This window comes from Equus caballus, chromosome 20, assembly GCF_041296265.1.
Source record: "Equus caballus isolate H_3958 breed thoroughbred chromosome 20, TB-T2T, whole genome shotgun sequence".
Classification (NCBI taxonomy): Eukaryota; Metazoa; Chordata; class Mammalia; order Perissodactyla; family Equidae; genus Equus; species Equus caballus.
The window spans coordinates 7167266-7187437 of record NC_091703.1 but is presented as its reverse complement, the minus strand read 5'-3'; the positions used below and the strand labels follow the sequence as shown (position 1 = coordinate 7187437).

At 39.5% G+C, this 20172-nt stretch overlaps 1 protein-coding gene across 49 annotated transcripts in view; it reads right to left on the bottom strand.

Annotated features, from left to right (window-relative positions):
• Positions 1-20172, bottom strand: part of FARS2 (phenylalanyl-tRNA synthetase 2, mitochondrial) — a 465546-nt gene that overhangs the window by 440349 nt on the left and 5025 nt on the right. The gene's annotated exons all lie outside the window — the stretch shown is intronic.

Here is a 20172-nt window from a genome sequence, read left to right as displayed (position 1 = left end):
GCACGAACAAGGATATTCACTAAACAATTTGTAATAGCCAAAGACAGGAAATATGTTTCTATTAATTGGGGACTAGCTAAGTAAATAAATAAGGCAGCTCTACAGTATTGACAAGGAATATCTCCAAGATACATTGTTAAATGATAAAAACAAGGTATTGATAACTGTGCATAGTAGCTAACCTTTTTTATTTTATCTAATATTTTATTTTGTCCAGAGCTTAAGTCAAAATACATTTAACATTTTTAACAAGAATATAAATGTAGCTTATGCATATACACAGATATCAGAAAGTGTATAAGAAGTGATAAGAGCTGAGGGACCGAGAAAAGAGGCTTAATTTTCATTATATATACGTTTATACCTTTTGAATTTTATAAGATATGCATTACAACCAAGTGACTTTATGATCACTCGACCTTCCTTCATTCTCTACATTCAGGCAGTTGGTCAGTCCTATGAATTCTCTTTACAGCATCACTGCCATTTTGGACCTCCTTTCCAATCTCACTATAACCGATATAATTTAGAGACCCTCAGTATCCTCCTCTGAAATAATTAAACAGCCTTTAACCTTTCCACTTTAAATAATTATCTTCTCTGATTCACCTTATGTATACACCATGCCCGGACTTACCCTTCTAAAGCACAACTTATTAAGCTTCAAAAGGCCCGGATTCCACTGTGCAAAGTGCTCTGCACAGGCCCAAGCCCCTTCTGTCCCAAGGACTAGACTCCACACTCCAGCTGAATGGTACTGCCCCCAAGAACTAGAATTCCAGCTGTTTTTTGGACCCAATTCATAAGCCTAAATGCTGGTGGTTTCCTCCATCAGGAATGCTCCATGTCACGTACGTCTCCCTTCCCCACATGTACTAGCTAAAATGATGTGTGGCCTTCAGAACCCTCTGTTTTACAGGCCACCTACCTCAGGAAACTTTCCCTAATGTTCATTCAGGATGTGACTGTGGAACTCCGTGTTTCTTTTAGGGCGGCCTTTACATTCCCACTAGGCATCCATGTCAGTGGTAAGCCTCTCCCTCGGAGCTGCCTCTCCTGTTCTGTTCCTTAGTCTCCTGGTTACACTGATGTACTCACAGCAATAAAGACCAAGTCAGTTGGTGAGAGTAACACTTCTCTTCAAAGTCCCAAAATTCCTATTGTTCATTAAATGACTAAAAGGCCATCTTGAATCCATAAGTTTAGATGTGCTCATTTTTGCACAGTTGCCCAGTGTTCACAATGATATTATACTGATAAGTTGAGGTATTAAAAATATTAAATAACTGTTCCTGATTCTTTTTGTCTTTCTCAATGGAGACTGGTAAAAAGTTTGGAATACAAAGCACATGAAAATACAGATGCAAGGAAGCCAATTTCACTACCTGTCACTTAAAAGTAATTTTCTAGAGTTATTGTTTTTTCAAATGAGAGAGATGATCTTTCTCAGAGTGAACACATAAGGTTAGTGATGGCTAGGAGCAATGACTAAACCAGGTGGTTTCAGGTCCTTAACAAGAAGTATCTACCATTTCCCAGTATAAGGCAATTACCCACTTAGTTAGGTCAAGGTCATTTTAAAAGAGGTGATCCCTGTAGACACATAGACATCAGTATTACATATTGGTTTGGAAAATGACTAGGGAATTATATGAAATGAAAAACTTCATCATCAAAGTCATACAGACAGAAAGTAGAATAGTGGTTACCAGGGGCTAGAAGGAGGGGAGAATGAAAAATCATTGTTCAGTGGGTACAGAGTTTGGGAAAATAAAAAAGTTCTAGAGAATGGATAGTGGTGATGGTTAAACAACAACATAAATGTACTAATGCCACTGAACTGTACACTTAAAAATAGTTAAAACTGTAAATTTTATTATATATATATTTTTTACCACAATTTAAAAAATCCATCATAAAACATGACTTTTATTTATTTTTAAAGATTTTACTTTCCATTTTTCTCCCAAAGGCCCCCAGGACACAGTTGTGTATTTTTAGTTGTGGGTCCTTCTAGTTGCGGCATGTGGCACACCACCTCAGCATGGTTGACGCACCCAGGATTCGAACCAGCGAAACCCTGGGCTGCCAAAGCAGAGTGCTTAAACTTAACCACTCGGCCAGGGGCCAGCCCCCCAAAAAACATGACTTTTAAACATTTGCTTTATTTTTAAAACAGTAAAAGATGCAACTACCAGTTTTCTTTTTTCTTTCTTTTTCTGCTGAGGAAGACTGGCCCTCAGCTAACATCTGTTGCCCATCTTCCTCTTTTTGTTTGAGGAAGACTGTCACTGAGCTAACGTCTGTGCCAATCTTCCTCTATTTTGCATGTGAGATGTCTCCACAGCATGGCTTGATGAGCAGTGTGTATGGCCACGCCTGGGATCCAAACCCATGAACCCTGGGCCACCAAAGTGGAGCATGCGAACTTAACCACTATGCCATGGGACAGCCCCAGAATCTTTTTATTTCTAATTTCAAGACTTGAATAAGACAACAGAAACAAAACATCAACAGTTTAAATCTGATGGCTCTAATATATTAATTATTAAAGTTTACCCTGATTTAATTCTTTTTTTTTAATCTTACCTTCACTTGGAAAGAACTAATATGCTATTAAAGTTTAATCTGGTAATTCACCTTTTTTTTAATCCTACTCTTCACTTGAAAAGCTTTTAGCCTCCAAGACTGATCCATGCTATGTAGTCATAAGGCAACTGTTGCATAAATACCTGCAGACAATTGTTAGTCACGCAAAGGAAACCACAGAAGGCTTGAATGCAAAGCGACCCCAACTCTTATTCCCTGATGAGTCCTCCCTCAAACTAAAGTCCAAGATGGCTCCAGCCCACTAATATAATGCAGTTAAAATAATACAAATAAAAAATAAAGAATAGAAAGAAAATGCAATGATAATACTAAATCATACAATGTCACCAAGGACATAAGAGCTGCTTCCTCTACATTTCAAGTAAACCATAAAACACACCTATTACAATGAACTGTACACATGGTACTGCTTTTAGAAAGCCTCTTCAGCTTCACTACGTTTAATGGGATAGTATTCAACGGTAATACTTTTAAAAGTTGGGAACTAATAAAATCACATCTTCTAGATCTGTGCTGTCTAATACAGTAGATACTAGTCACATGGCTACTTAAATTCAAATTTAAATTAAAGTCAAAAATTAAGTTCCTCAGTTGCACTAGCCACATTTCAAGTGCTCAAGAGCCACATATGGGTAGTGGCTGTCATGATGGACAGTGCAAATGTAAAACACTTTCATCATCACAGAAAGCTCATTGGACAGAGCTGCTCTAGATCCCAAGTGCCTTTTTCTGAAGCAATCACAGTATTTTCATTCATTCGTTCAACAAATGTTTGCTGGGTTCCTGCTATGTGACAGGCACTGGCTAGTTGCCAGGCATGGCAACAAGTGAAACTATCAGTTTGAGTAAAGAGAGAAATAGAAACCTAAAAAATAGGAGTAGAGACCTTATTTTTAGATAAAGAAGAATGGCCAGGGAAGGCCTGTCTGAGGAAGTAAAGTTTAAGCCAAGATAAGAAAGATAAGCCATTCAAAAAAGACAGAAACAGTCTCCAAATAAAGAGAACTAAAATACCAAAGCGCTCAGGTGGGAGGGGCTTTGAATGTGCTAGAAACTGATCTTAGTGCATTTTGCAGCTGTCTCATTAAACTTGAAACACCAAGCAAAGCATTTAACTGACACTCAAATCTATTCCAAAGGGGAAGCTAGACAACAGTCCATATATTATCCCAGGCAGTTCTCCTTGTCCCTCTAAATCATTTGCCTTTTTGTCATTTCATTTCTTGAAGCACCAACTTCCGAGTGGGCAGGTACAGAAAGAGCAATTAATTTTGTTACTTCTTAGCAGACGAAAACTGGGCTTAAACAAGGTTTCTGAATTACTGTGAATTTTAACTACCTGTGTTCTTCCATGCTGCTATTAACATGGGTAATTGAGATATTTTCATCACAAGTTGAGCAGTTTCCATTTGAGGGCAGGTTATCATATTCCTGCCAAGGGCAAACAACTCACTCACAGACTTTGAGCAGCAATATACAGCAAACTGGGTGGACATCCTTTTCCCAGGAAATGCAGTTGGCTACCGTGCAGCGGACTCCACCACACTGTCACTGCCCCACAGACAGCTCACAGGTGGGAGACTGAAAACACTCCCAGCCTTCAAGACAGGGCTGAGGGGAAACTCCAAACGGAGAACTCCCTCAGTGCCTCTACAGCTCAGAGGCTTGCCTTTGTGAGCAGCTCCCTCATCCCATTTGCATGCACCTTGTCTTTTCGTCTTCTTCACACTGCCTTTTCACTCAAGTTGCTTTCTAATAGCAGGTCTCTCTGGCTGTGTTCCTTACAGCCAGGTTCCCTTTCAAGGAGCTACATAAAGCATCCGCAGGAAGTACCCCAAGACCTCTGAACAGAGCTGAGGCAGGAGGGCCGACAGCTAGTACTAGAGTCATTTGTCCTCTGGCACACAAGGCCTCCTAAGGATGGATGGAGAACACCATCTATCTTCCTCCATGCTGTGTGAGCCAAAGAATCTAGGCAATTCCCTTCCAAGTCCACTTATTTCAGAGACAGAAAAACAGAACCTCCATTGCTGGAAAGAACCTAACTGTTTGGTATCAGGGAAAAAAAGGTGCATTCTCATATCAAATTAACTAAGAATCAAATGTGGAAATATGCTTCTCACATCAGGTTTTGATTTTTTAGCCTTAATGAAGGAAAGCCCAATGCTAACTAAACAGAATAACCCAATGAGATAGAATAGTTATGGAAGATAACGTTAAGGAATATATTTTAAATCCATACATCTCACCATATCCATTGGGTAGAGACATTTCTGCCTAAACATACTTCAGTAATTAAAATTAACCTTCTTTCAAATAAAATATGCCATTACCATTATCATTTTAAGTAAAAGACCCTGTAAAAACACTTCATTTTACTATATTTTGAAGAAAACATATGCTTCTAATATTAGAATATCATGGGTGAAAAAGCTCTCGGGTCCCTTTTATAAGCACACTAATCCCATTCGTGAGGGCTCTACCCTCATGACCTAATCACCTCCCAAAGGCCCCATCTCCTAACTCTATCACATTGGGAGTTAGGATCTCAACATGTGAATTTCGCAGGAGGAGGGGACCACAAACACTCATTTCATGGCACAGAGTAATGAGAATACATTCTTAATCTTTACAAGGTCCCTAGGGGTAAAGAGAGCACAGATCATTTCAGTTCCATTTTAGACTGAACATAGTTAACTAGGAAAAGGTAATCTGGGCACGGGACACACAAACTGGGGCAAAGCCCAGCTACCTCTGACATTCCAATGCCATATGTACAGTACTTTGTCCATTTCAGGGTCATACTGTAATAGATGAAAAATGCCAGCAATCGATGGCTGCTTTATTTGAAGTTATAATTTAGATTAATTACAGATAAAGTCTAACTTTAAGGAGAAAACATTTTAAAAGAATAGGGTTCTAGTCCAAACAGAGCAGGATATAAGAAACCAACTCACATGGAACCACTGTATTCACACTTCCCTCATTTATTACGTAGATATTCACAATGGGCTGGGCACAACAATATTTCTTAAAATGATGGGTCTAAGGGTGAAAATTAACAATGGGATGTCAAGATTTTATTGAAAAAATATTTAAATAATGCTGAGCAAGGAAAAAAATCAACGTTCTTCCATATTATGAATAAATTACAATACATATAGATTCAACAAAAAGCAAAAGTCCACAAATATTTTTCAAATCTTAAATATATTCACTTCTAAACATGGCATTTCTGATAATATGCTATTACATAAAAACAAATTTTAGCTTTGATATTGCCATCACCTTTTATAACCAACAGAGATTATTTGAGAAATGATCTGACTTTAAGAACAAACGTATATAAAGCATTTGCAAGTTGGCATTCCTTAACTTTAAGAAGTTTTATTGCATTTTTTTTGCTTCTGAGCTTGTACCTTTCTAGTAAATAAAAAGATTTTTGTTGTTCTAACAAAAAAAATAAAAGTATCTACAACCACCCATTTGGAATTGGTATCCATTTTCTTTTCCTCAAGACTTTAATTGAAAAGTACAGTCCTTCCAAAACCTCTTGGGTCAATTCAGTTTGTTTTAAAAGCAAACCATTTTGCATTTCTAAGCTGCCACTTTTTTAATGTTTTGGTTTCTTTTAAGTCTTTCAAAAAGTCAAATATCCACCTGTGACAGGTACCAATTAATCTGAAGAAAATATTGTGAACCAGCCCATCTACAAATGTAAAAAGCTTTGAGTAACATTAAATGAAACCCATTACCTGTGTGTTTGTCCTGCTCTGCAGTCACCATTTAATCAATGAATAACAGAAAGGTGAAGTTAATTACAGAGTACCTTCCGTATGAATTAGGCTTAAACATCATAAGAGGATAAATAATTTCTCCTTACCCTTGTATTCTGAGGTTGACTCAGGAGTACAGTCTGGCTGCACTTGAGAAGCACAGGTAGATTTTATTTGAAAGTACAACAGTAACAGGTATTTGTTCCTGTGCTGCCTGATTCATAGACACAGAAACAGACAGGCAGAGAGATCCTTCCAGGTTCCCCTAACCCCATGGGGAGTGACTGGACAAGGGGACATCTCCTCCTCCTGATCAGGAATACCTTCTGCTCCACCAGCCAGTCACTCCCACTACATTGGGCCTGCTTGCCCTGCTTTAAATCTCCTAAAAAGACCCTATTTTGTTTCTTGTGAGTCTTTAATATTTGTGCACACAGGCCCATGCTTATCTGGGGGAATAAAATCAGTTTGATCTAGAGAGCAGCTTAAATCCTCAAATGCCTTAAAAGAAATGAAACTGATTTGCAAATATTCACTCTGTACTTAGAAGAGGTGCTGGGGAACAGAAAAGAGTAAGAAAATGTCTCTGTCCTCAAAGATTTCAGAAGACCAGCCTTGCAAGATTCCAAAACTATTTATGGGCAATGACTATGCCCTTACAAATCAGACATCTTGGTGGCTGCACTAGGAGCCAGTGGTTCTCGCTCTTGGCTGAACATTAGGATTAACTGGGAGGCTATTTAAAAATATCTGTGTCAAGGCACCATGGCCAGAGATTTTTACTTGATTGCTGTTGGAGGAGCCCTGACATTCGTAGTTTTACAAGCTCCCGGTGATTCTAATTTGCAACCAGGCTCAAGAGCCACTGCTCTAGGCTGACAACTCACAAGTTCCCACCACTGCTAAGGCCAAGAGTTTTCAAACTGCTTCTCAAACTCAAGGGTTGTTCAGCTCAGCCTTGGATTTCATGAACTATCTTAGCATCCTACCCATACACTTCCTTTTTTTTTTTTTTTTTGCTTTATGTTCCAAAAGACTATCTGTGTCATCTGAACTTCAACTAGCATATAACCTTGAGGAGGTTATAAGCACCTTTAGATAATCATATTAAAAATTATCCAGATTCCCCATAAAATCATTTTATTACTTCTTCATATGAAAATTTCATTTTTAATTAAGTATTGAGATCACTTAAAGTGTTCACAAAAATACTACTTTGCAAAAAAGTAAAAAGAAATAATGGCCATTTTCAAGACTCCTGAAATTATCTTCACAGCTTCTACAGAAAGGTTTGCTAAGACCGGTTCTGACAAGATATAAATTCGGGCCTTTGTGTATGCAAAATTAGATTTTGCTTTAGAGATTTGCTGTTAGAGTTTGAAAAAATAAGGTACATGTGTCGCAAGAAGAATGGTTAAATGAGGTAGCAAGAAGTCTTAGTGTAGTGTTAACTGTCACATATTCCAAGATTATGGACAGGATCAATTCTAAAAAGTGTGTAAGGGAGGAAAAGTTCAAGTACAGGGTTGATTTTCCCTTAAGAGTAGGTTCTTTCTCTTGTAAAAGGGGCTTACCAAGGGAAACTTTGAACACATCTAGTCCCCAGTCATCTGAATTGTTCCTGGAGCACTTGGATGTGGGGATGTGACGTGCCAAGTATTCTTCCTCATGGTACTGCCATTCTCCTGCTAAATTCAGGGCTTCCTCACAGCAATGCTGGTAAGAAATGGCAATGGCACTCCAGCAAGGGCACAATACACACGGATGGGGACCTTCTGCTTTTTCAGTCAGCTGCCTGACTGGGCCTGATGACAGTGGTCCTCCATCCAGATGGCACATTAGAAGCCCCTGACACTTTTTAAAGATTTTATTTACTTTTCCTTCTTCTCCCCAAAGCCCCCCAGTACACAGCTGTATATTCTAGGTGTAGGTCCTTCTGGTTATGTTATGTGGGATGCCGCCTCAGCATGGCCTGATGAGCAGTGCCATGTCTGTGCTCAGGATCCGAACCGGCGAAACCCTAGGCCGCAGAAGTAGAGTGCACGAACTTAACCACTCGGCCATGGGGCCAGCCCCCTTTTTAAAGACATTGCTGGGGCCCCTGGCCAGAGTTTATGATTAACTTGGAGTGAGTGGAACTAGAGTACTGGGGGGTTTTTTGTTTTTCTGTTTTTGCTGAGGAAGATTCACCCTGAGCTATCATCCACTGTCAATCTTCCTCTTTTGTTGCTTGAGGAAGATTAGCCCTGAGCTAACATCTGTGCCAATAGTCCTCCATTTTGCATGTGGGTTGGCACCACAGCATGGCCTGATGACTCGTGTATAGGTCCACACCCAGGACCCAAACCCGCAAACCCAGGCCACTGAAGCAAAGAACACTGAACTTAACCACTACGCCACGCAGCCAGCCCCAGTATTGGTATTTTTTAAAGGTTCTCAAGTCTGTATGTAATGTGAGGCCATGGTAGAGAACCAGTGGGCTAATGAAACCAAAAGGTTATCCAACTGTCAGCTCGTATGATCTGGGAAAAACTAAAGGGATACAAGTTCAGATGAAGAAGACAGATCTGACCTCTGAGCTTGCTTAGATGATTCAAATCTTAGTCTCTCTTCTAGACAGAAGTAAAAGGACAAGGCAGCTTGTGAGAGAGGGAAGAGCTTGAGCGTACAGATAAGCAGACAAGAGTTCAAATCCCAGTTTCACCATTAACTAGCTGCGTATCCTTGGCCCATTCGTGAGAGTTCTTTCAGCCTCAGTTTCCCCAGATATAAAATGGCACTCGTGATCTCACTGGAGTTTTACCAAGATTGATATTAACAGGATGTACAACAACTAGTACAGCAGGTATTCAAAAATGAGAGCTATGTCAGGTTCTGAGCAATCCAAATGAGCTGTTGGAAATAAAATGAACGGCATCCTTTAGCTCATCTCTTCACACATAAGGCACCTTCAATAAATTATTTCTCAGAGCCTCACAGCTGTACTACAATCTCCATATTTTTCTGAAGCCAGTAACAAAGATCTCTCATAGCCAACTTGTGAATAAGATCATAGCTTACTTGTTAAACAAAACTGCCAGCAGAAAACAAATCACCTTAAATTATGAGACTCATATAGGAAATCTGTATCAAACACTTTTACAACTAAATGATACAAAAGCTGAGGAGTGTGATCAATTTACAAACAATTGTCATTGACTGACAGGAAAATAACTCAGCCAGTCTTCCACCTGATTTATATACCTATTAAATCTAGCAACTTATAGATGATTTTGCATAATTATTATAATGACCAAAATAAGAAGAATAAGAAATCAAGGTATATAAGAAAATAACATAACATAAATAACATAAAATAACATCAATGACTTATTTTTTCCAGTAGGGACAACAGGTCTATAGAGATCCACCTACATGCTCCCATCTGAACCATAACAACAAATACCACTGATACACTGACTTGGCCTTTAAAGGCTTACTGAATATCTGACACTGTAACTAAAATTGGTCATACCGCTCAAGGAGCTCACAGACTACCAGGAAACCAGAGTGAGACATATATAGGTCCCCAACTAAAACTCAAAACAGTATGACCACTGGAGGATAATGGAGGAAGTGTAACTCTACATGGGAGAATAACAGAAAAGATTTCACAAAGAGTGAATTTTCAGTGGTTGATGGCTAACACCGTCAGAGATTGTGCACATCTCTTCTCAATTCTGTGTTTTGTGGCTTTTTGTCAGTAGCCTGAAATTGGGTGTAAACACACCCACCACAGCCAACACTACAAATTAGGCTCCCTTTCCATAAACATCGCTTATTAAACACCTACTGGCACACCAGTGATCTTGATGGCAAACTTCTAGTCAGTGGAGACCATACAGGCAAAGGACCAGAGGCACGAAGAGTATGAAGATTCTGAAAGAGCAAGTAGTTTAGGATGAGTGAAGTGTAGAGGACAACTGACAGAGTGGTAACGGACAGAAAAAGAAAGGGAGTTTGGGGCCATATCCAGAGGCGCTAAGGATCCTGACTTTTATCCTTTAGGTAAATTAAGTCGATATTAGAGGAACAACACAGTGACATATGTATGTGCTATAAACATCACCCTGGAACTCAGGGGAAGGTAGAGCTGAAGGAGAAGGAGCAGCAAAGACACACTATCTTTACATCTAGAACCTACCTGTGAGTCACTGCCCAGAGAGACAGGGTTAAGATAAGGGGGAGCGGGGATGGAGGGAACCAGCAGTCACTATGTTACAAAATACAGAGTTTTTAACATAAACCACACTCACCTGAACATCCAAAACTGAGGAGTCTTCAGACTAGGAAATAACGAAACCTGAAGTGAAGTTGCAGAGTAGCTGTTCTTCAGCAAACAGAAACTGCCTTGATCCAGAAATGTGTAATTACCAGAAAAGAAACAAGCCAAAGACTATCCATAGAAACTGGTGAATGAAAACAAAACTAAAAATATAAGCAAAAAGGAAGAAAATGTTCATCAGAGAGAAATTACCCTAGGAAACAAAGAAAGCATTCAGACAAATTGTTCTCCAAAATCTAAGAAATTAATTAAGTAAAAAATAATTAAAAGATAAAGTGGTCTTGAGGAGCACCGAAGAAGATATACAAGAGATCATAAAGGAGATTAGAAGACAACAGAGGATAAAAATTGAGTTGGTCCAGCTCAAGAAATAGAAGGGAAAAATACAGGCTTTGAAAGTCAGCAGATTGGTTCAGAGTATGACATCTTGAACTAGATTCCATGTTATTAGGCAGAAAAAGCAAGTTACCTAAGGACAGAGAAAAGTCAGTCTGGCAACAGTTTTAAGGCTAGCCAAGGTATCTTCCAGCATAAAGGTAAGCATATTCTCAATCACACAAGAACTCAAGGACCTAACACTGATAAGCCCTTGAAAAAATCCAGCCTCCCTCCAAAAGAAAAATTGGTTAAAATAAATATCCAAGAAATGGAAAAACTATTATAAAAGAACTGTTGGTAAGCACAGAAACCATTTAAAAGAGTATAGCTAACAACCACTGGAGTTATCAGCAACAGAAAAGAAAGACAAAGATCTTGACAACATAAAAATAAAAGCTAACAAATCAAAGGATGGAGCAGGGAGGAAAGACAGAAGGCAACGCAAATGCACTCATTTTTTCCATCTTTCAAAGGAACCATATACACCAGCTAAAATCAAAACAAGTCTGTCAAAAACAGTCATAATGATCCAAACATCAGTGTTTCATGACTTTTTGAAGTACAACAACTCTTTCAGTTCTATAATTTCTTTTTCTTCTGTTACATTTAAATAAAATTAAATATATTTTTAAAAATTAAAAATACTATATTATATGATCCTATCTTTGTAAAAGACTTTTTAGCCACCCATCCTTCTATCAATCTTTGTAAAAGTTCAGAGAAGTGTTTACAATGATGATTACCTAATATTAACCACAGTTATTTCTAGACTGTAAGACTTGGGTGGCTTAACTGTCTCTCTACTTTTCTAATGTATTTGGATTTTTAAATAATGAGCACGGGTCATTTTTAGAAAAACTGTGTGTCAAGATTTTAAATTGAAGTTTTAAATGAGGCAAAATTGAGTAAATGCCACATATCAAAATGCAGTTTACAAAGGAAATGAGTGAAAGTCATTTGCACAACTCTAGGACTATAATCACCCAAAGATACAAAAAGAGGTCAGAGCAGAGAAAGGAAAGGGATTTTATGAGGATTCCTTCAGAGAAAGCTTTGGTGGAGCCTCTAGCCTCACTCCCTCCAGGGAAGGAGAGGGGGTGTCTGCCTCCTTAGCTCAAGGAGTAGGAACTTCAATGGATCCCTTTGAAAGAGGGCTGATGCGTACTCCACGCAGTGAGGGAGACCATGAACCTGCACCCAACTGGTACTGGAAAATGCTAGAAACCTGAGGCGGGGTGGAGAGAGAGCAGAGGGCTCTGTTAGAGAAGTTACTGTACCTACCACTGGTGGGCATGCCTCATGGGCCAGAGGAGGACAAGAGGAAAGAGCCAGCACGGAGCTATTGTAAGCACTGCCCAAGAGCACCTGGCAGGTGAGAGGACAGCAACAATGAACATTTCCTCTGTGGAAGGGACCTCAGAAGAGCCAGGGGTGAAGGGGAGCACAGAAAGTCAAAGAAGAATCACCTAAGTTAAGGAAGCTGAAGTTGGAAGGACGCAGTAGGGGGGTCCTCTGAAGAACTCAGAAAAATGCCCAATTAGACTGTCAAATCTAGAGTACTAAGTGACCCAGCTAATGTAGAATAGAATCCCTATACTCTCCTCTCCTCTCTCCACTCCTGAACCCTGGCAGGGGCCTAAGTGGTAGATAGCTAGCTCAGGGGAGAAGGAGGAGGAAAGAAAGAGAAAAAAGTCAGGTACACACTACCACCCTTTCCCATCACAGAGTCCTTTGCAGGAGGAGTGGGTGATGGAAGAAGTAAGTTTTCATCTAGAGGCAGAGTATTACCCTACTGAACACAATCTTAAAGAGGTACTGGGGGGTCAACATATTGGTTACATATGCAATATCACTGAATCACAAGCAGAAATACATGGCGGGTAGCCAGGTGTACACATGCCCCCAATGTTTCTTCCTTACACTGTAAATCAATTCTACTAATAAAAGCATATCAACAAAGCAGAGTAGGGAAATAATTAAGAATGAGAACTACACTAGTCTGAAGCAGACCAATTAGGATGATACTAAAAAGCAGTGAACACAAAATCTAGGGTGGGTAAGGAGGGAAGTAAGGATATGAGAGGGATACGGCACAATAAAAGGGGGAAAGGCCAATGGATTCTAAGTCCTGATGGAGACAAAAGGCTTGTGGGGCAGTGGTAGCAAAGAGGGTAAACTGAAAGGTAGGAAGAGTAGAGTAAGAGAAATGCTTAAAATTGCGAGTATGTAGGAGGGCCAGTCAATAAAATGTGTTTAACTCCAAATCCCAGCCAGGCCACTATTTATTTGTTTCTTCATTCTATAGGAGCGTTATGAGTATTAAATAAGTTAACACATAAAGCAGCTAGCGCAACACCTGGCACAAAGTAAGCAAAGAGTAATCCCCTCAGTGCAGGTGGGAGCTCATGAGCTGTGAACCAGGGACGACAGAGGGGCGAACGAGAAAAAGAACAGAGCTGTCAAAACATAGCCACAAAATTCACGTTATTTAGCTTAAAATGCAAGAATCCTGCAGCATGAATGAAATCTAATTTTGAGGGAAAGAGGTAAGAAAACCAAGGGACAGTAGTAAATCATGAAACTACAGCACTAGTAGGATATTCCATTGACTTATTGATAAGTCAATTGGCAAATATTTATTGAATCCTATGCAAAGCACAATCTAATAATTTATTTTAGCATCGATCTGCTATTAAAATATTGTTTGGCCCATAGACAAAATCGGAGGTAGATTAAAGGTGACATAGATTGACTTGACTGATTGCTTGTACTTAAAAAGAGAGGTAGGAGCCAAGGATGACCTGACCCAGGAGAATGATTGAGCGATGAGAGGACATGCTTCTGCCTCATGCAGGGGGTAAGAATGTGCTCTGCAGCCACTGAAGAGAGAGAAATGTAACAGCATGGAGAAACATTCCTGGCAGTATTATGACCTAACCAGGAATTCTCCAACCTATTTTAGTTGGAGAATAAATTTTAACTTTGAAAAACTATCCAATCTCCACAAGATCACAGACATATACTTTTAACGTCTGCTGTATAATTCAAAATTACTTAAAAGCATTAATGGGTCACAGTAGCTTTTAATCACTGAATATTTTTCCAATCACTATACTACCCACATATAACTGAAAAATGGGAGGACAAGCATATGTCGGAAACACAGGAATTCATAAGCCTTTTCTTTCTGTGGCTCCCACAGTTTCTAGCACAAGGACTGGAAACCACTGTTCTAATTGACTGAGCTAACTGATAGCACCACGAATCTTTTAAGATTCACATTCCTCAGGCTAAAATTGCAGAACCTGCAGTATAGCAGTTCTAGGGGGGGCGAAAACTGATAGTGCAATTGAAAAAAGGTTCAGAGAGATCTAGCAAAATATAATGCCAAAGCCTAAGTTTTATCAGATTACTGACCAAGTAGCAAATACTCAGTGAATATGTTTTGGTTAGTAATGCATATGATCATTCACTCTAATCGTATTTACTTAAGCATTTACACACTAATTGAATTTTTTCAAGCACAGAACCAATGAGAATGCAAAATAACGCAAACCTTGGGCAACTAGGGTTTGAAAATGAAGGCTTACCCAGAGGTAAAACAGGGTTCACTGTAGGAGGACACTACTTATAGAAAACAAGACTTCAATGTAAATCACTTTTTAGCTTCTCAAGGATGCTTTCATGCTTCATACCACCAAATCAAATATGGCATGATATAGCCTGGAAAATACAAACATTTTGGAAACAAACAGTCCTCAGTTCAAATATCAAATCTGCCATGTGAACTGGGTCCACTTATTTAAGTTCTCTAAGCCTCAGGGTTTCTGTTTTGTTTCTGGTAAAAGTTGAGTAACAATATCTACTTCATTCAGTTAATATGAGAACCAAGCAAGAGGGTGTATGTCAGATGTCTTTTGCAGTGTCTGGCAATGGATTAGAAAATGTTTGGAAAAGAAGAGGACTCTAAGGATTGTCTGTGACCCTCGGGAAAATCGGTTACATGAGGCTCAGGACCACAAACACTGACATGCGATCATTTTTCCTTCTCATGGGGGCAGACTGAGTTAACAGACTATGACTGTCTTAACCCAGACCCCTTCCAAAGAACAGGCTGCAGACCTGCAACATGGAAAACAACCCAAAAAGCCTGCAAATGCTCTGAAATGTCTGACACCTTTTTCTATGTTCCTATTAATATGCAGAAGCTTTCTTTTAGAAGCCCTAACAATACAAAATATGGTTGTGATAAGATATCACCACACCCCCACAGTTTCTGTATTAGGTGAAACAAGAGCAGCAGAACACTTCCCTTCCTCTCATACCTTAGCACGGCCAACTAGTCACACACAGAGATTCAACCTCAAAGCATAGAAAATCCTTTTCTTGTACCACTCCACCCCCAATCTCCTAGTGCCAATGGAGCCACAACAGATTGGGAATCCAGACAATTGGACAATCCCATCTCTGGGCAGAGGGCAGCAAGGTCACAGGGATCCTGTAGGGAATAAAAGGGAAGTGAAGCCTTTGATGAGCCTCAGAATAGTGGTTCTTGCAATTTATATCTCTTTGCAAACAAAACAATCTAAGGCCTTGTCACAACAGAGAAGGCATCTCTAATTTTGGAAAGTCCTCAGACCCAGGGGTAAACAGAGTAACATCATCATCACAGACTATTGTACCAAATAAGGTGACCATACATCTCGGTTTCCCCAAGACAGTTTAGATTTATGCCTGTTGCCCCAGCATCACTACTGAATAGCACTCATTTTCACTGATCTCACAAGTATCCTGATTTAGGAAATAAATTATATGATCACTTAAATATTAAGTGACTTACTTAAAATGATATGGAAAAGCTATGAGAGAGCTGTGAAATGTAACCAAATCAACCAAATCCTAGTCAAGTTTTCTCCCTTACTATCACATACATACAGCATTTAGAATCATTTCAAAAATGCACAATAAATCTCCCTAGAAACAGTAAAACTATTACCAACAATTTAGGATTATAGCCTGCTGAAACTAAAAAGCTTTATTTAAAAGCATCTTCATTGTAAGTCAATAACTTGTGTCAATAACTCATATGGGGGCCAGCCCCATGGCCGAGTGGTTAAGTTCGCGTGCTCGGCTTCAGCGGCCCAGGGTTTGGCTGGTTCGGATCCTGGGCGTGGCCATGGTACCACTCGTCAGGCCACATTGAGACGGTGTCCCACATGCCACAACTAGAAGGACCCACAACTAAAATATACAACTATGTACTGGGGGCATCTGGGGAGAAAAAGCAGAAAAAAAAAAGATTGGCAACAGTTGTTAGCTCAGGTGCCAATCTTAGAAAAAAAATAATAACAATTGATATGGCCTCTCCTGAGACTACTCTTTTAGAAAGAAAATACAGGGATTCCAAATGCAATTTTAAATAATATGCCTAGTAACCAAGCACAATAACCTGCTAAAATGAGACTCCATTTCTACGCTTCCAGGGTTATCCAAAATATAAAATAAAAATGTTCACTAGCAGACTCTTCACATTAAACTAGAAAAACAGCGCCAATAAGACCTATTTTAAGATAATGCAAAATTCTGGGAGAATAAATCATAACACAAGAGAAAAAGTGTCCAAAATATGTATCACTCTTCTAAAAAAAACTGACAAGACGCTCTCTCAGTTAGTATGCTAAGTGAGTACTACTCCCGTTATAAAATCTAAACCTAAACTCTGGCCAACAGGGAACGATGTATCTGAACAAATGAAAGATTCTGTGCTGTGGCTGAACATCTCAGGTTGCCTTAAATTGGTGACGGTGATGGGACAGCAAGATGGAAGATCCAGAAATCCAAGGATTTCAGTCTTATTCTCTTTCACTCAGTCATCCAACAAATGTTTACTGAGCACCTACTAGGCACTACACTTACAGTGATGGACAAAACAGACATGGGCCCTGCACTCATGGCATTGACTTCTGGTGGGAGAAATCAACATTAAACCAATAAGTTATAATTATGCAGGTATATAATTTTATAATGTTAATTCATCAATTATAAAAAGCTAAGATAAAGAATAAGATGCTATAAGAAAGAATAAAATAAAGAAGGTGTAATTTACACTGTGGCCAGAGAAGACCTTGTTGAAGATGGGACATTGAAGCTGAGTAGTTACTAATCAAATGAAGAGTATGGGAGAAGACTGATTATTCCAGAGAGGGACGCTCATGTACAAAAGTCCTGAAGTGGAAAAAAGTCTAGCCTGTGTGTACACATAACAGACTTCTATAATGAAAATGTCCCAAAGCTTCACAAGTAGCAAAGAGAAACGACCTTAAACTAACAAGTGTAGTAAATTCCAAATAAAGACTTTTGGCAAGACTGAAGCAATGACACTCTATTTTCAGCACTATATCAAGATGTGTTGAGCTGCAAGAAAGCCCAAATAATCATGGGTTAAGAAAGAAAGACATTTCTTGTATATCAACAAGTCTGGTGGTATCCAGTTCCAGGGTTCATTAGGCAGCTCAGAAAAGTCATGGCACTGGGTTGGAAGCTCTGTATTCGCTTGTCCTTTCCCTCAGGCTTTTCTCCCCACGGTTACAAGATGGTTGTTGAGCTTCAAGCATTAGTCCTCATACTAGCATCCCAAACTGAAAGAAGAGAGGGCATAAACAAGCCCTCCTCTGTACTACCTAACTTTTAACAGAAAGCAAAATCTATTCCAGAAAACTTCCAGGCGGCTTCTCCTTGTCTAATTAACCAGATCTCTGTCTAGTAGCTACCCCTGGCTATAAGAAAGGTTGGAAAACCAAGCATCTGGGAAAAAGGGAATGGAATGAGCATGACTGCTTCATACCACTATCATTCATTTCCAGGAACTAGGCACATGGCCACCCAAACAAAATCAGAGTTTTCTGTTGGCCAGGAAGAAGTATATAGTTGCTGTGTAGCCAACTAACACACACTATCTACCAGTCACCCAATAATTTTTACAGGTGAGTTTTTTTAGAGCTTATGTGATATTCACTCATTCAACCATTGACATTTATCGATCATTCAGTATATGCAAAGTGTTGGGTAAACAATCATAATCAAAAACAGATATGGTCCCTGTCCTCATGGAATATATGGCCTATATCAGAGAAAACTATTAATCAAATAATCAAAGAAATGCGTAACTCTGGCAAGACTGCTGTAGTGAACTTTGTCTTTTACAAAAAATAATCCCCCCTTCTCTTAGTAACTACCTCAATCTCACCGTGTGTACCCCATGCCTACATACCCATCCCTTGACTTTCACAGCTTGTATACTTTGGGGGCATCTGTCCCCACTCTCACCTCTAGAGGTCAGGCAGGTGGCTCAAGCCTAAACTATTCGTAATTCTACGCCCTGGCCACAGTTATTGGTTCAAAGATGGATGAGCACACAACTCAATTAGGGTCAACAAGGTGAACGAAGAGGACAGTTGAGCACTCCTGGTGCAGAGGCTCTCTTGCTCTTCTGACATTCTGGAAACAAGTACCCCAGAATTACTGGTGGCCTTCCACAACCAAGAGAGGATGCCAGCCTGAGGATGAAGTTGATACTGTAGAAGACAGAGTGGAGAAAAGGATAAAACTAGGTCCTTGGCAAACACCACTCAAATAAACCAACCCTAAAGCCCATCTGACTTCTGAACTTTCACGATACATGAGACAATAAAGCCAGTATGTTGGTTTAAATCAATACCACTTGGTTTCCTTTTGCTTTCAACTGCTGTCACTCTCAGCTAAAAAGCAGTTCACAGTACTAAGAGGGATTAAAAGAGGAAGATCTGCTCAAGACTGAGAACGTACCTTTGAGTAAGGATCTCTTAAACTGAGATCTGAAGAACTGGGAAAGGAGGGGAGAACATTCAGGCAGCTAAATCAGTATTTGCAAAGGCCCCGAGGGTAGATGGGAAAGAGGTAAACGCTAAAGAACTAAAAAACAGCAAGTGAAAAAGAATACGGTAGGATATGGGGATGGAGAAGTAGGTAGGGGCCACACTTCCCAGCATCTTATAGGCTATTTGGGCAGTTTAGACTTTATCCTAAAAGTGTTGCAGGTTTGGGGGGGGGGAGTGGGGTCGGAATTGGGGGGACTTGGGGGGGTAGGGATGGTGGCATATAAATTACTGTCTATAGTTTGGTAACATTAATTCGTATAAATCTACCTGAGGACTGGTACTATATTGAACATTTTATTTTCAAATAGCTTTCAAGACCACAGAAAACGATTTTCAGGAAACACTGTAACTCGGCATCCATGGACTCTCCTCTACAAGGTCCTCAACAGAGGGCCATCTTGACTCAGCTTGGGCAGTTCTGGTAAAACTGAGCTTACGTCCTGAAACGTATTAATCTGGGAAAATTTACTCAGGGGCTTAAAAAGTGGTGCATACAGCGATTCTTTGAAGACTGGGGCTCTACAGATGAAAGCTGTATGGTGACTACCATCATACCCGGCCGGTCTCAGGACGCTAGGGGCGCCCTCACTGCAGCTGGAAGCCAAGGTGGGAACGGGATTCCCAACATTAACGCTCAGGCACACATACCCGTTTCAAAGTGCTCAAAGATTTGAACCATAACAATGTCTGTACCTCGAAGTGTCAAGAAGGAGGCAAGAAAGGATGCTGCCTGATAAGCTTTCTTCTATTTATGACTTCTCTATTTTCACTTTCCCCTGCACTCTAGAATTCTAGGAACTGTTATAAAGATAATTCTACCAAGAAACGTATCCTCATTAACTGAAGCTAACTCTGTATTACCTAATCTGCCAATATTAGTATAATCCATTTCACACAAGCTAGGCTTTTATTACTCTTAAATATTATTAGTTAACTCAAATTCACAATTACACATACAGGAAACAGGTTTGCCAAGCTGAATCGCTTCAATTGTGCTCAGCAAATAAGTTTTTAGTTTAAAGAGTTACAAAATATTAAATGATATAAAAATATTCACTATAATGGCAAAGAAATCGTGAATTCTCTGTACAGCTTCTATTGCTAATAACATTCTCCAGTAAAGTATTGCAATGCACTGAATGTTTACGTCCCCAAAAATTCATGTTAA